The following is a 13,984-nucleotide window of genomic DNA, read 5'->3' as shown; positions in this document are numbered from 1 at the left end:
TTACATGTCCCCTCCAACTCCTAGAGTTACCCAAAAGATAGCCAGCTAGATGATGTTAATGAATAGAAAAACTAAGCCTTATTCTAACAGTTTTGGCTGCTTTGTTCTCGTTTCAAGGAATGTTCATGCATAGCACATCATGCAAAAGAAATACAATGCTAATTTAGTAACACTGATTGTTTTTGAGATATGTGGCACAGTGAATGAATGAAATTTTGATTTATGCAGTAAAGGGACACCTGAAAGAATAATGAGTGTGAAAGGACCTGTATCTGGCAACATAAGAACCATGTGATGACATTTTAATTGAATTTTGTTTGAAGAATCAGTGAATGGTTAGTCTTAAGGCAGACTGTTGCAACACTCTCTTAGAGTAATCGATGACCCAAAGAAGTAGAATGTTTCCCTGTGAATATGAACATGGGTATGAGTAAAACATTAACACCTAATCAAAGGAAAATGATAAGGCTGTTGTTCTGCAGTCCTGTGAAGAGATCAATCTCATTGAAACTGAGATATAAACAAACAGTTGAATCAGATGTACAGTGTCTTCATTTTGAAACTGAAGTGAAAAGGCCTTCTAGAGTTTGAAAAGCATTGAGATCTCTCCAGGATTATCATGCTAACAGGTGTTCTAGCAAGACCCAAGTACTGTAAATGCTACACACAGTTCCATTATTGAAGGGGTAATGCAATAATGAGCAACATAAGAAGAGATAATGGCCTCCCAATGAAATTACAGTCCCCATACACACACTATGCTGTTAACAAGATGTTTATTTTTCAAGAACTAGTATTAGCATATCCAAGCTTAACTTTGCAGTAGATATTTTAACTGAGAGGAAAAAGCTAAACTGCTGACATGCTGCAGGTGGTTTGGATAAATAATCAACTTTTTTTTTTATCTTTGTGAGATATCCAGTTTGTGGGCCATACAGTTTTGGGGATATAATATTACTGAAATTTCTTTTCTGAATGCACTCTAGTTTACAGTACTTTAACAAAGACCCCATAGTTAGCTACGGTATACTGTTTTCATTTTATGAGAACCTGAACTCATTTAACGAAGACATTTTTCACTTTAGCAGTTAACTACTAAATGATCGCTCATCAATGAGCACCTTTACCACAGTCTTGGTGCCAGAAGTAATCTAACTTCATCCACACGAAAACAAAGCAAAACCTCATGGACCTGGTTATCACCTTATTTACTAGGAGCACCAGTGTCATAAACTCATCTGTGCAAACAAGAAACATTTCACAAAAGAATAATATAGCAGCTTCAGAACTCATCAGATCACTAGGCATCTTGAATATAATTTTACATCACTGAAATGATAGATAGTACTTTCTTATTGTACAGTGGCAAAATAAATCCTGAACTGTGACTTGATTTGGAGTTAGGCTCACAACAAAAATGCATAACCAGGGTGGGGTGAATGGGACAGCGACCCCAGACACACGGTGTTAGGGAGAAAATTCATTAGACGTGCATTGGTGGTAGTATAATACTGGCATTCAACTGAAGGCACAACACTTGCAGTCAGGGCTAAAGCACTCTGGTATGAATGTCGCTGTTAGTTACATTTGTAGTAAGTAGTTTGCTACAGTTATTCTGAAAGAAGATTTTTTTCGCTTGAGTTGAAAATAGGGCTGTCAGATTGGGCAGCTGCACCAGGCACCACAACAGCTCTGTCAGAGTAAAACATTCTCCAGAAATAGTGTGGAACCACTGTCACAGAGTTACAAAGATGGACAAGGTGACTACACAGCTATTGCAATTGAATGGAATTAATACTTTTTTTTTAACATTTTTATATATTTAATATCTTTTTATTTCTGCAAAAATATTACAAATCTTTAAGAGTTTTTGTGATTAGCACTAGAACAATATTCTCTCATTCTATAGTCTTTGCCATCTCTCATCTGTCCTGATTTTCAAAGGATGTCCAGTTTTTAGGTTCATATTTTTAGTCTGTTTCTCATAAAATGTGTGCTTTCTGACAGGTGTTAACCTTGAGACTGATACTCTTAAGAAAATGCAGACTAATGCAAAATTTGTTGTTATATCAATTTGCTAATTAGTATAATGGTTAAGGCATTTACCTCACCTACACAAAGTACAGGGTTTGATTCTCACCTTTGAGGTAAATTGACTAGACTTCAAATGGCCCACAAGGGCAGCTAGCCATGTACTTATCTCTGAACCTATAACGGCAGTATTTAAAATCTGTCCCTGATTTTGGGCAGTGTCAGTGGCTTATCTGGTCTCAGACTTACCTTTAATGCTTGAAAAATCAGAAGCTTCTCACTTATTTCCCTAGAAGTGCTTGAGCTAATGTTCTACAATCACTTTTTGAAAGGAGCAGGAGTTCTTTGTCTTTACCATCCCTAAAACCTCTTTTCTGGTGACACTCATTTTTTGCATCTTTTTTCCTTAGATGCCAAAGGTGACTCCATTGATTTGCTCACCAAGCATGCAGATGACAAAAGACTTGGAATCATTATCCTTAACTTCGCTAAAAAAAACCCCAAAAAGTCCTTAATATTACATACAAATGGGGCAACCAAAAATACTGATAGTTAATGTCATAATTTGATTATTCTGGCATTTGGCAAAAAAGGAAAACATAGCTTTATATAGTATAGATGGACAGATGGATATAAACCAAGAACTTAACAATAGTAAAGACCTTGGAATCTTTGTTGACAATTACCTTTTTTTTTAGATACCCATAAATTTTCTGTCTGCAAAATACAGATAATTATCCCTGATCATCTCTGGGGTTAAGACTTATGCCAGTGAGGTAATCAACTCCATGTACAAAGCTTTTAACAGATCAATTGTAGAATATTGTGCCCTATTCTGAAATCTACTCACAGGGCATCTAAAACATTTGGAGAAGGTACAAAGATTCCTCAGAAAGAAAACTAAAGGTCTCAGTGCTTGTTTTATTGTGAAAGACTGAAGCAACTCTCTCCCTTTTCTGTGCTGTATTGCCATATTAGAAAAAAAAACTATTAATGCATGATGTTCACAGCATGAAAAGAACCCTTAATATTTGAAACTCTTAGATTACAATACCTCTATGATGATTTGAACATACATCAGCAGCCTCAGTAAAAGTTAATAAAAACACTACTGTGAAATCTAAGAACTTCATATTTCAGACTCCTACATCTATGGTATAAGCTCCTCCTCTTAGTTAAATGTTCACAAAATGTCTTTCTCACCTTCAAGAAGGATATCAATGACTACACAGGCACCCACAAGTTCCAACATGAGATCTGAGGCATGAAGTTCCTCAATGACCAGTAGGCCTTGTGTTTGTTCATCAGACCATTCTGCTGTCCTTTCAGGAAGTACAAGAAAATACCAACCAGGGGGCTCTAAGAAACTCTCCTTGGGATTCTGAAAGATGCTCACAACTATGGCATTAAGATGGTACTTTATGTTTTGGTTACTATCATTAACTAGTAACAGTGAAAATGCAGAGCTCAAACAGCAGCTAATTATCAATCCTGTCCATGGCCAAAGCAGAGCCTGCAATGAGAGAGAGACAGACACAACATTGTGACAAACACAACTGCCTTTTATAATAGACTTGGAGAGGTGTGGAACTGTGAGTAAATATCATACCTCTCAACCTCTTAGAGCAAGAAATCTGGACAAAGCCATAAATAAAAGTGGGACAAAGGCCCAAAAATAAGGACATTTTTTTTAAATATTGCTCTTATAAACTTAGAACATTGATAAGAATAATAGGTTTTGCATTAGCATAGATGTCCTGAATGGTATGCAGTCTGAAACTCAAATGTATGTCATTATTTTCTAACTTCAAGCTTTAACGATTTGCCACTAACTTGCCAGAAAACCACAATTTTATGAAAAATGGACCAAAAATATGAGGCAAAAATCTGGACATTCTGCGAAAATCTGTTCAGTTGAGAGGTATGGACTATCTTTTCAAAAAAAGAAAGGAATGTGAATTAAATTATTTTAATTATTTCAGTTCTGTTTAAATATTCTGAGTTGCACTTAGTGACCTGCGTGATGGTACTACTTTATACTTTTTTCCAATTGATTGCATTTTTTAGTTTGTTCTGGGATCTTAGTTATTTGTACTTCTATTTCCAGAAGTAGAATTACTTATAAAAGCAATCTGTCTGTATTTTAAATCATGCTAGGCCAAAGTCTTGCAGTTTACTTCACAAGTATTTATTTATTTATTTTACATTTGGTTACTGGGCAAGTCTGATTGGACACAAGTCCTTTTTCAGTGGAGGCCTGGGGAGAAACACTCCACATATAACACAGATGAATAAAGTACAATTTCACAGGTAGAGAACATAATACTATACACTTCAAATCAAACCAGATTAGGATAATAATACTTTAAGATGTACAACAATGATTAAGGTGAAATAAGAAACACTATACAGGTACAAAGAATAAACACCTTAAGCTGTACACTTGAATAATAATCCAGAATGGAATAGTATTATAATAATATAAAGTATAAACCTACCCCAGGATTCAGCAAGCTCTGCACGGTGTGCAGGAATAGTGCAAGAGTTGCTGCACACAATATGGACAATGAGCAATCCAGGAACGAGCTCCCGGGACGTGCATGAGCGTTCTTACACTATTCCTGCATGGACACCACTGCTATATGCTAATTACCCCATTTGCTGGTGAAAACCATGCAAATAAGGTGAATTAGCGATCCAGGAAGCAGGCAGGTATCTGTGCAGGAATAGTATAACCTGCAGAAATGTATTCGGTTACAGACCGAATACATTTCTGTAAATTACAAAACGGAGGCATGACATCTCCAAAGAAAGCATGTATTCAATGTAGTAGGCATGCCAATGGCCATTGGCATGGGAAATAGTTGCAAAATTATAAAAAATAACTTTTATTTTTTTTGTCCGATTTCAGCCATTTAAGCGTAGGGCAGCGGTGCGCAAACGGGATCGGCCTGAAAATATGAAAAACGTTGGAAATAAGCTTTTAAACCCAAATCAGCATTTTGCCATGATAGTCAATGGCATGCATAAGACAACAATACCAGGCAATAGTGGTTGCTAAGGAGGAAGGCTCAGTGTGAGTGTGGTAACTACGAATTAGCATTCTATTTTATGCAAATGAGGGGAATGATACTGAATCACAGAATTCCTCTCAGTTTTAGCTTGCACCCAACCGTGTATGTGCAGCAACACCATGGTATAAGTTGTTGTTGTTTGTCTTTCGGCTTTTTCCCGGTAAGGGGTTGCCACAGCGGAACTCCGGTCCGCTAATGATTAGCAGTAGATTTTTATGAAATGCCGAGGTGCCAGCTCAACGCCCAACCTTCAACGAAGGCACGCCCATTTACGCACATATGTCTTTCGAACACTACCCAACCACGGGGAGGACATGCAGACTCCACACAGAAGGCACTCCCAAGCCAAGCCGAGAATCGAACCATGGTATAAGTATAAAAGGTAAATGACCTCATAAGGGGGAGTGTCATGCATGTTGTAAGCTTATTGGAGCTCTGTAGCCTGTGTTTACCCTTAGCTAAGCATAGCTAAGGAAGGGGGTGTGTCTGAGGCTGCCTAGCAATGTTTATATTGCCTAAACGGGTGTGTGTACTGCGCACCAGGTTGTAAACAAACAAACAAAAAAAACCACAGGAAATAGCAGCTCTGTTCACATCTGAGCGCTGGGTATGCGCGGTGCGCCTTGGGGCTTAAACAGGAAGGCAATGGGAAGAGAAAACAGCAGTAGGAAGGCAATCAAGGAGAACCAGCATAGCTGGCAGGTGAAATGTATCAGAATCAGTCAATTACACAGGCAGCAGCCCAGCCCAGCACACTACTATAAACTATGCAAACACCTTTCACTCTGGCTTTTCCCACTAACTCTACACCACCGGTGTACACAGATAGGGAAGTTTTACCTGGCAAAACTAACAAAATGTTAGGGGCTGCTGTTGCTCTCCTACATCAATATGTGGAAGAGAATGAGGGTGGTGAGGATGTGAATGCTGATGACCAACCCACAATGAGGAGGAGAAGAGTTTACAGACCCAGCATAACCTACCAGGGGTTACATGAGCTGGAGATAGTGGAGCGCTATAGGGTTGACAGGGAAATTCTACAGCAAATTGTTGAGCTGTGCCAGCCACCCCTCACACACAGAATCAACAGAGGGGAACCCATCCCAGTGGATAACAAGGTATGTGTAGGCTTAAGAATACAAGCCACAGTTACCTTCCAAAGGCCAACTGGAGATATCATGGAGATCTCACAGGCATCAGCATCCAGGGTACTCCACCAGTTCCTGGATGCCATGTCAGCACATGCCGGTGAGCACATATATTTCCACAACACCCATGAGACGTTGACCAGTAATATGCATCTCTTCCACCAAATAGCAGAATAACCTGAGGTAGTGGGTGCTATAAATTGCACGCACATACACATCAAAGCACCACCCAGAGGGCAGGGTAGGATCTACATAAATCGCAAGGGCTTCCCCTCCATCAACTGCCAGGTCATGTGGAATGCCCAGGGCATTATCTTGAATGTGTGTGCTGGCAGCCCTGGAATCTATCACGACTCCCACATCTGGCATATGACACAACTGTACCAGACATTTGCCAGTGGGGACATCCCATATGCCACCTAATGGGGGATGCTGGTTACACACTGGAGCCGTGGCTGATGACACCCATCAGAAATGCACACACACACCCGAACATGAACTCCATAATGAGGCACATGCACAAACCAGAATCATAATAGAGCAATGTGTCTGGGATGCTCAAATCACGATTTTTCTGCCTGGACATATCCTGTGGAGCCTTGTAGTACTCTCCAGCTACAAGTACACAAATGTTCATTGTATGTGCCATGCTACATAATATGATCTTGTGGAAACAACTGCAGCAGGAACAGCACAGGCAAGGCCACACAGACTCCCACCATTACCAAGGCCATCACAGGCACAGATGGACTCGGAGGAGGAACAACCTGAGCCTGCCTATATAGGCAGAAGGAGACATGCCCAGTATGCCCAGGCTTTGGCAAAGAGGCAATGCATAGCACATACACTGACATGGTAGGGACCCAGGGAATGACACCTCTCTCTGACTCACACATACAGTAAAAGGGATGCCAAACATGACACTACCTGTGTTTTACCATGTATAGGGAGTGTACTATGTGCATCCAACATAGTCAGCCCTCCAGCACCGTCCTCAGTACTGGCACAGGCACAAGGTAACTCACTCTTCCTATCAATTGCTGAATGAAGTAAAATGTTCTTCTAGTTGTATCTATGGTATGGATGTAAGTATGCAAGGGAATCAGGTGGCTGAATGGGATGGCAGCAGATAGTGGATACCTATATGGGCAGTATGAAATCTATAACAAATACTGGTGTCAACAAAGTAAGCAGTACTAGACAAGGTGACAAATCCCACTGCAGTACATGTAGTGGCCCAAATGTGTGTCCATAGGACACACACATTTATGTCAGTGAGGCTCACATACCTAACACCAGCCTCAGCCAGCAGGACAGGTGTAGATGACCATAAAGAAAGGCTGTGCTAAGGCCTCCAATTGATGGCAATGGTGAACAGCCTTTCTCCAGGCCTACACAGACAGACTACAACAGGTCTGGCAGTTGTATATTAGTTCTGAAGGGTAAGAAGTCTGAAACTGAAATGTAGGTCAATAAAACCTAAGATCTGTACTCTACTGATATGCCTCTAGTCTGCATGATAGATCAGAATACAAAATGAAATGGAAGCCAACAGAGTACCTGAAATACCAGTACAGTCATAGCAAATGTTTACAGTTGTCAGGTGTGCCCCCCCCCCCAATCCTATGTAGAAATGCAATAACATGTACGTGTGGCTTTAATAACAGTGGAGCACAGACTACCTGAGCTGGCCCAATTTACAGGATAGATTGTTGCATGTGTACAATATGCATGGGTCCGTATGTTAGGTTGGTGTGTATTCAATATTGTCTGGAAGTGGTCAGCATGTAGGCATGGAGGGTTGTGTCTCGGTGGCCTTTGGCCAGTATTGTTGATGACAGGGCCATGTTCTGACAACTGCAGTGCCAACCACAATGGATCGTAGCAATGCCCATGTCAGCAGTCATCCATACTCACTATCCAGATGTCAATACCTGTCACTGTCTGAAAGATGGACATGCCATGAATGTGGGCCCAGACATACACACAGTACACAGGTGGAAGTACCCTAGACAGAATACATAAACTGTAACTGTCAACTGCACACACCTTTGGAATTGTACATACAGGTTAGCAGCACATTAGTTGTCTGTGTAGTGTGGAATACTGATGTAGTCTGGCCAATCACTGGCAGACCACAAAAGGCAGAGTTATGAAGTAATGAGAGACTGCCTATGTCCCCACAAGGCAGCACAAGGGGAATGTCTCAGGTATATCTGTGAGTCAGCTGCAAGAAGCTTCCATATCACACATGCACTCAGCTCACCCCACCATCAGCCACAGGTTTATCACAGGCCATATCCCTGCTGTTGGAATGAGTACAGTATGACCTCCACTTCTGTATAGGAATACCCACAGAATGCAACATGCTGAAGAGGTGTCCCATGCAGGTGTGTCCCTAGCTGTAAGTAGCACCCTGCCAGCATTCAGACCAATGGATTAATATGTACAGGAACTATTACCATTAATACCTCACACACAGGTGAATCCAGTAGCCACCCACCATGTGTCACTGCATGAAACTGTGGACCAATCCTAAATACCACTGGGATGAATCCCACAGTACCAAGGTGCTGGACCATTTACCATTTACACAGAACTCATCAGTCTGCAGCCACCCCTCCCCCTCAGAATGGCATGAATGTGCAGGAATATATAACCAATATACACAATACTACACAACTTCATTCATCTTCATTCATCTAATCTTGTATAACTACCTCTTCCTTTTACTGTAAAATGTTTCTAACCTATATCTATCTCTATATGATATTCTATTGTATTCTTTTTATTATTGACATGCTTTTGGAGCTTCTCCCCTCTCAAAAAATGGATATAAATGGATATGTGTCCAGTCAGGTTAACAATAAAATAAAATAAAAATAAAAAAAAAAAAATCCAAGGAAAATAAACTGTGAGCAAATAATTATATCTGTCTGTCAGTATATGCATAATACATCACACAAAAAACAAAACATATGTCTGAATCTCTGCTAACACACCAACCATATAAAACAAGCAGCAACAGACACAATAGTACAGTATCCCTATTATTTGTCATCATTTGTGACTCCATATTGTCAGCCTATTTACAGATATCCACAGCAAATCCTGGGACGGAGTGCAACCTATCTGGAATGGATTCACACACTCAATACAGAAGGTCATACTGGGCATGCTCTTACACTTACCATTCATGCTTTGCACACACATTGGATAGGAATACTCACAGAGAGTGACAGAGAGATTTCCATCGTGAGACCTGTCCCACCCACCACACATCCAATTGGCCAATATCACATGATGTGCTGATGTCAATCACTGTAGACATTGCTTTTGGTAGCCCTCAGCCCTATAGTGTCTGTGGTCCTTGTGATAATTGTGTAACACAATAGTACAAATCAGTATTCATCTAGCATTTGTATACCCAGTCCTGTCAAATGTGAAGTTGTGTGTGTGTGTTTCCAGAGGAATGGTTTATGGCCCATTCACACACACTGCACTTCCCATTGCCCATGTTAGCACTTCTGCTGATGTCAGTCACCTTGAAATAGCCCTCTGGCCAAGTCTCAGCCCTATAACTTCTAATCCCAAACATGGCAAGTGTGAAACTCTGTGTGTGTGTGCGTGTGTGTGTGTGTGTGTGTGTGTGTGTGTGTGTGTGTGTGTGTGTGTGTGTGTGTGTGCAGAGATGAATGATTTTGAAGCCACTCACACTCACTACACCTCCCATTGCCCTAGTTTAGCATGCCTGCTGATGCCATTCACCATGAAATAACCCTTTGGCAGTGTTTCAGCCCTATAAGCTCTGTGGCACTTGCGGTAACTGTGCAATACTGTAGTATAGCAAACTAGTTAGATAGAAGTTCTAATCTTGATCCTGCCAACTGTGATAATGTGTGTGTTTCTGTGAGAGTGTGTGTGTGCCTTCATTGACACCTGATTTTGTGGACATTCACACTTACTACACTTCCCTTACCCCTCCTTTAGCACTGTTGCTGATGTCACTTGCCTTCAAAGATACCTTTGGACAACTCTCCAACATGTAAGCTCTGTGGTGCGTGCAATAACTGCGTAATACTATAATAGCAATACATAGTCAGATAGGGGTTTGAAACTCAGTACTGGTAAGTTTGTGTGTGTGTCATCAGTATCCTGTGTGGGTGTTGGGGGTGATTGTGTAATGACAGGATCCATTGCAGTGTGGGTTTTACTACATCATTATATTGAGTACCTATATGTCCGAATATACACATTACAAAGCCAACAGTTTTCAAACACTGTAGAGGTTGTTGTATACAATCCTCAGTCATAAATGTGTACATGGATGTGCAATTACTATGTAACAGTAGGGATTAGTAAATGATATAGGCAACCGTTATAATACCCAGATACCACTCTCCACCCACGGATCATACACAAACACGCTTGGCTCTGACTCTCTTACTCCCTTCCTTTCTTACTTTGTCTCTGTCTCTGTCTCTGTCTCTCTCTCTCTCTCTCCCTCTCTGGTGGATGTGGAAAAGTACATCTGTTCTACATAGGCAGCACCTTGAGTTTTGTAAGTAATGATCATGATCAGCTGATGGCCTGTGCACAAATTGCAGTCCCCCACTTGCTAAATTGCATGTGGAACAGCTGTGGTACCATTCCTATAGCCAATTGCATGGAAACACAGTCGTATAACTATGCACTTCATGTGGGTGTTGGCCCTTTTCCTTCACTGTGGGCAGGACTTCATGTGGGTGTCTGACAAATAGCATCACAGAGGGTAGTTGGAAATATCTCTTACAACATACACTGTGGTGACAGGCCAACAAACCCGAGGTGGATGTTCCAGACATGGGGACAGAATGTAAGTATTGCTGTTCTACATTTGAAGTAATGTTGGTTTAGCAGGGTTTGTGTGTATATGGCTGTTCTACATGATTTAAAGTCTGGCATGACAGTGTTATGTGGTTGAGGAAACTCTCACCTGTAGGGCTATCTGCAGACTGGCCGGAGTTTGGAGTCTTACATGTGGTGTGTTACTCACACATTTCCTATCTTTAGAAATGCAGTTGCATACTCTGATGATTGCAGTCAGTACATGGTGATGTCCATGTGAGTTACTGACTTCTTATCCCTCAGAAGAGATATATCACAACAAACCCTGTTACACCAGGAATTTTCTCAGTTTATCACAGCAATATGTCAATATTGGCCCTGTGTTTGTGCATCTGTCCCCCAAGTCTGTCACCCTTTGTCCATATGTCATGCAGTAAGAGGTGCATATGTATAGTATATCATTATTTACTGACATCATACCTGATAACAAGCCAGTGAGATATCAGACTGCTAGACATGTTATGTATAGTAGGCCTTATATTTGAGGACAAAACCTGGACATTCTGTTGTAGTCTGTACAGTATTGAGGTCTGTGTACTTACGGTGATTGTTGGCAGAGTGTCAGTATTGTGTACAAGTGTATTATGAATATATTACTTGGCCTGTGTACAGACTGTGGTAGATGTCACTGTTCTTGGTCCTGTTCTATCTGACATTGCATGCTACTCCAGTTTCTGGTACCCTATCAGCGTATATGTTTGTAGGGCCAGACTGAGACATGTCCCATACCACAGTCAGGCATCAGACTGCACTGTGTATTGGACCAGTATATGTAGGGTTAGTGTGTGAGTGGCAAATATGAGGATGGTTTTGTTCACACAGTCCATATACTGTACTATTAATTAGGCTTACCATAATGTGACTGTGACTGTGTTGAGATTGGTTATGGGTATGCACTTTCACACTGGTGTCTGTTACTCTGTGCTGTTACATGCCTGTAGTACCTGCTATATTTGTAAGTACGTGTGTATTCCCCCGTAGGAAACTTGGGTCAGTATTGTGGCAGTCTGCCTGTAGTTTACACAGTGCTTTGTGACATGCCTAGCTGCTCAGTGTATTTACCTAGTGTGATGTTATGTCCAGATATTTGTCAGATGTACTGTTGTCTGTCCACCATAAGTGTTGTGTATTTCTGAAAAAGCAGTGGGATGCTGTGAAGATGTAAGTCACTAACTAGTGGGAAGTATTTGGGCTAAAACTCTTCTCTTCTGGTTAATATGTGTTAGGACAGACAGGATGGTGTGAATGCATCAACTGTGTGAGCTTATCTATTCCAGTATTTGTGTGATATCCCCATTTTCATGGCTGTAAACATCCCTTTTGTCAGGTTTGGTCCACACATCTTGCACTAAGGAGTTCTGTGTATACCTCTGGACTGACCAGATTGTGTCAGACTGTCCACATTTATTGGTCATATCTCTGCTGTATTCCACAGTATCATTACTGTGATTTTTGTGGTACTTCACTATGATGATCTTATGATGTCTGTCAGTAACTGATGGCGTACATGTCAGTAACAGAAGTGACTTCCTACACAACATGCCTGTTGACACAACCCCTGTTACTATAGCAACATTCTACATTTATACCTGCAATACTTACATTACATTCCCTAGCACTAAGAGATTGTGACTTACGGTGCTGAGGTATGACTCCATTATGTTATGGGCATATGTTATATATATATATATATATATATATATATATATATATATATATATATATACACACACACACACACACACATATATATATATATATATATATATATATATATATATATATATATATATATATGTATGTATATATACACATATATACATATATGAATATATATATATATAATATATATATATATATATATATATATAATATATATATATATATAAATATATATATATATATATATATATATATATATATATATATATATATATATATATATATATAAATATATATGTGTATGTACATGTATATATATGTCTACATATGTATATATATCCATATCCTTGTTATGTGTAAACATGAGTGTTGTATATACCTTCCCAGAAGTATCCCACCATATTTATCTGATATGTGTATATTTAGATATAAAAACATGACTGATTCAACACTATTTTCACTTACAAGTACTAAACAAATGTAGTAGTCAAAGCAGTTGTTCACTACTATTCAGTATGTGTACTGAATGATATATTTGAAAAAACAACAGACATCTTCATAGCTCTGATGGCTTAGTTGTTAACTGCTGTGACTATAGTGTACAGGGTCATGGGTTCAGGAGCTGTTTATTTTGTTGCTAAGCAGAACAAGGACTGTTGGATACAGAGTGGTTAAGGCAGTTTTGAGCAACTTTAAGTGGGTTTGCGCAATGGTAAGCGGTACTAACGTACGTTAAATGAATAAGCGCTTACACCATGTAGGCTTCGCTTATCAGTGTGCAAATGTGCTTAGCATTTAAATTTATGCAATTTATGCAATGTTTACACCTGCTAAGCATAGCTCAGCCCTGGTAACCAGTAATCACATTCCAGTCTGATAAAATAGCAGGGTAATTACATCTTTAGTAAGTGTATTTAATTCCATGTACATAACATGCTTCTATATGCTGTCATTACAGTAGCAAGGGGTGTGAGTATACTGTATTGGACACCTGAGTATACATGGCTAGTACAACAATCTTTTCTCTTTGTATATGTTTCATACATCGGTAGTATCCTAGGTTATATGCAGTCACACTTGCATGTATTGTATCATTACATTACTACTTTTAACAGTGCTTTTCCAAGTAAGAGTAGAATGCAGATTGTAGTACTGGAACCATACACCCCTGCATGCAAAGCT

This window comes from Protopterus annectens, chromosome 2.part2 (genome assembly GCF_019279795.1).
Source record: "Protopterus annectens isolate FY-2018-M chromosome 2.part2, PAN1.0, whole genome shotgun sequence".
Classification (NCBI taxonomy): Eukaryota; Metazoa; Chordata; order Ceratodontiformes; family Protopteridae; genus Protopterus; species Protopterus annectens.
This window is presented reverse-complemented; position numbering follows the sequence as displayed.